We start from the raw sequence: 4,692 nt of genomic DNA on the forward strand, positions 1-4,692 counted from the left end.
CAGGCAGAAGGAGGAAATGTTTGGAAATATATTAATTTGACGGACGAAAACCCCACCACCAACACAGGCTGCACCTTGTGTTGCTGCTGACAGTTTTTTGCACATTTCCATCCTCTGGGTTTCAAAACAGCAGTGTCAGTGTCATGAAGTCACCCTTCCACTAAGTACTGCCGACAGCTGGGGAGTGAAGAAAAGTCATTGGGACAAACTGCTTTCTCCACATGCCACTGTGTCTGTCTGCAAATGTAGGCAGGCTGGGGACCTGTCCCAGGGAAGACAGAGTCATAACGCAGTAAGGAAGAAGTGTGTTTCCGGAACAGGAGTGTCTATGTTCCTGTCCTCATTCCTCCCTCGCCGCCATCACCAGAGCATGCTCCTTGCCTCGGATGAACAGCGAGTAAGAGAGGCGTGAAAAGCCCACTGTCCACACGTGTTGCAGCTTCTTTTTGGAGCATGTTCTCCAGGCCTTTTATGTTCTGTCTCTGATTCTCAGAACTCTGCAAGTCAGGGTGACCACCTGCTCCAAATCTAAAACAGAGGCTTCCGGAGGAAGGAGAGCATGTGCCCAGGGTCACACAGCTTGCAGGAGGCAGAGTGGGAGTTGATTCCAGCTCTGCCTGCGGGACCGTTTCATTTCCCCTCTGCTGCCCTTCTTGTCAAAGGGTCTTCTTCTCTTTGGGGGTGCCACCCGTGAGCACAAATAGCTCTGGGGAGATGTGGATTCCTGAAGACATGCAGGGGAACTGGGAGAGGGTTTTCTGACAGAACAGTCCTACATACAGAAGCCAGTTAGGCATGGCTAGACTATTTCTTTATTACTCCCAGGTAATACAAATTTTAAGTGCACTATAACATGAAGAATACATTTGTCCATGGAAAAAGGAGATGGGACTCCTAAACAAAGCAAGTTTTATAAATGTGTTTAATTTCAAGTGTACAAGTCCCATCATGTGTAATCACAGGACTCGGCAGCTGTTAAGGTACAGAGGCCACACAAGAACCAGCTAGGCTGAGCATTATTTAAGGCCTTCGTTGGGAATTGTGGCTCTGGGTAATAGGTTACATTCACTCTTCACTAACTCACAGGCAAAGCATATTTTCTATTGTAAATATGAAACCTCTGACACTTAGAATATTAGATGGGGGCATCACTGAATAGGCTGAAGGCGTTTTTGCGCAACATAGTTACCAACAGGGATGGGACTGTGACAAACTATGGAATTGACTTTGCTGAAGAGCATTCAAAATTGCACAAAGCACATATTAATGTTGGAGTAATGAGTTTTCACTTTTGTCACTTCTGGGAATAGAGCAGATATTTCAAATGTTAATCACCTACATTACGGAAGAAAACAAATAAAATCACAGCAAAACACAAGAAAACCTCACAGATTTCAGAAGTGAGACCCCACGACATCTTGAGTAAAAGAGATCAGTCAGAGTTCACTGGGCCATGAGACCTACAGCAGTGGGGGTCAGCAGCATTCCTCACGTTATTTCTAGAAACAGAACAGGAAAATCCCTTCAATCCTCAGCCCCTAAGCATTTACGGCTGCAGAAGGTGCCACCCAAGATGCGCAGCTGGGAATGGAGAAGCCAGAACGCTTATGGGGAAGATTTTGCTTCTGAAAAAGTTCAGACAGAAAAGGTATCACAGAACCCACAGAGCAGAGGCCGGGCCAGGAGAGGGTGATGGAGAAAAAGACTGCAGTGTCCTGAGACAGGCAGAGTGAAAATGACTCCAGCATTTACCTTTGTCTTCTCTGTGTTTTCAATCTGGACACAGCTGCTGTTCCTCATGGGAACCGAATGAGGTCCTGAACCTGCTAAGGGCCAGAGAAGGGAATGGGGCTCAATCTGGCTTGCATGTTCTATGCAGAATAAGAAACCCTCCACGCCTTCCACTGCCATCTCACTCTCTTTGCCACACTCAGGTCCCTTACCTGAGGCACAGGGTTTATTGACCAGATCCCTGAGAGGACCCTGGAGCCCTCTGGGCCTCATCCCTGAGGAAGACGCTGCAGATCCCTGGTCCAGGGGTTTTCTTTACTCTCAACAGGCTGTGGACAGGTTGGGCTCTAACCAGCCGAAAATGAGCTTTAAATCAGGGGTTCCCAGTACATATCCGAGGAAATCACTCACCATGCGAGCACAGACTCAAAATTAAAATAGAAACAGCCACGGATGGGAAGAACATCTATAGTCTCAGAACAGGAGCAGCACTGTTCCTTTTCTTCAAGCTATAGGGGCATTGAAAATTCTGTGGATTTATAATTTAACCTCCGTATCTGATCAGGTATTATCAATATTTATGAACAGAAATAAACATAAAGAGACTAATAGTCATGAGAAAAGCTCTGGCTGCAGAGGACACTCGTGTGAAGGTGCCAACTATGGGACCAGAGGCCACCAAGGTAGAGAGGGTGACTAAGGTTCCAGAGGCCACAAAGTAGAGAAGTAGGCTGAGATCCCAGAGGCCACACAGCTGGAGGAAGAGGATGAGGCCCCCCAGAACAGAGAGCTGGATGAGGTGGATGAGCTACAAAAATTAACTGGAGGCCAAGTGTGGAGGCCCATGCTGGTAATCCCAGCACTTTTGAAGGCTGAGGTGGGCAGATCACTTGAGGTGAGGAGTATGAGACAAGCCTGGACAATATGGTAAAATCCTGTCTCTACTAAACAAACAAAAACATTGCCAGGCATGGTGGCAGGTGCATGTAATCCCAACTACTTGGGAGGCTGAGGCAGGACAATTGCTCGAACCTGGGAGGTGGAGATTGCAGTGAGCAAAAATCACATCACTGCACTTCAGCCTTGGTGACAGAGCGAGGTTGTCTCAAAAAAAAAAAAAAAAAAAAAAGAAAGAGAAAGAAAAGAAAAAGAAAAAAAGAAAGAAATTATCTGAAAAGTTTTAGGGTCACACTTCAAATGTTAGAGGAGTAAGATTACATAGAAATTTAACTTACTAAAGGAGTTATATAATTCACAATAAACAATTTAAAGAGGCAAAAAGAATGAAGGACGTTCCACAAAGTCAAATAAATCCTTTTTAAAGCAGATCTATGGTACAATATTGATTCATGAAGACATTGCCAGAAAACCTCCGCTCTCATTAGCACTTATAGCTTGCATTCTAAAATGCCATTGTTGTTACTTTTCCCAAATGAAAGAAAAATGAAGCTTTCACAGTGACTGAAGGTGGGAAGAGGGGCTGGCCCATTTGCCTTCTAGGCTCAACTTCGCAGCTGAAAGTAACCAAGATGTCAGAGTGGGGCAATGTCCACAGTCAGTGGAGGGACCTGAGCCCACCATTCACAGGGGACCAGCCAAGAGCCACTCAGCTAGGGCACTGGAGAAAATGGGGTCCTGCCACCCAGTGGGACAACTGTTCTCTTCGTAAGCGCTTAGAACTGTTTCCAGGAAACAGACAATTCTCCCACCTGAGGCCTCACCCCAAAAGAAGAAGCAGGGTGTGTGGATTGTGCAGCAGAAATTAAGCAGCTGCCTTTACAGCAAACTCCTAGTGAACCCGGAAAGCGTTCTCTAGGCCCCATCATTTCTGGGCTGGCTCCTGATTCATGTGTCTCTCTGGTACTCTCTGCATTTTCCTCATTTCCCATCTAGACGACAAAGAATTGACTTGAAGAATTAAAACACCATGTTCTTTACTAGACACTCAAAGCTTCATCTTAAAACAAGAACATCCTTAAAAATGACCGTCAGAACTGGGTGTGGTGGCTCACGCCTGCAATCCCAGCGCTTCGGGAGGCTGAGGTGGGTGGATCACCTGAGGTTGGGAGTTTGAGATCAGCCTGACCAACATGGAGAAACTTTGTCTCTACTAAAAACACAAAAATTAGTCGGGCATCGTGGCACATGCTTGTAATCCCAGCTACTTGGGAGCCTGAGGAAGAGAATTGCTGGAACCCAGGAGGTGGAGGTTGCAGTGAGCCGAGATTGTGCCACTCCATTCCAGTCTGAGTGACAGAGTGAAACTCCAGCTCAAAAAGAAAAAAAAAATCCATCCCAATGACCCACCTGTGCTGCTTGCAGGCAGCTTTCCTCTCTGCCATCTCCCTCTCCAAGGCTTGAGCACAGAGCTGTGGGGAGAAAAGCACATCCATGTCCTGACCTGGCAGACTATGCCCACAAGCAAGGAAAAGAGACAAACAAGCAATCTATCACCCTCTCCCCTGAAAAGCGTGTGCTCTTTAAGCATCAACCATCTGGCCCTTTTTGCAGTCTAATTTTTTGGCTGGCTCCCATGTTTATGTTTGTTCTATGTTTTTCTTCTCTTGTTAATCTGTCTGTTGTCAGTTCCTGTCTGCAGTGAACCTTTAGAGAGGACAGTGAAAGCTTTCCTTCCAGACATACGATAGAATTGTAAAGCAGAAAAGTTTAGACAGAATTTCCTATTTAAGTGCCAAAACGTCATACTCCATTTCTGATAAAGATCAAAAAGTTAAAAAAAAAAAAGACTTATTTTTGACCCAAAGTTCTGTTGACATTCTATTAAACAAACACCAACCTATTTAATTTTCATAATGTAAATGGCAGATATTTTTATAATTCTCATGCTAATAAATCATTTCCCTGATGGTTTTGGTAAAACCCCATATTCATAATAAAGCCCAGAACCATGAATTGTTTTAAATAATTTCTTATTTGTGACTACAGGCATACCTCTACAGG

Source organism: Saimiri boliviensis, chromosome 1, assembly GCF_048565385.1.
Source record: "Saimiri boliviensis isolate mSaiBol1 chromosome 1, mSaiBol1.pri, whole genome shotgun sequence".
NCBI lineage: Eukaryota > Metazoa > Chordata > Mammalia > Primates > Cebidae > Saimiri > Saimiri boliviensis.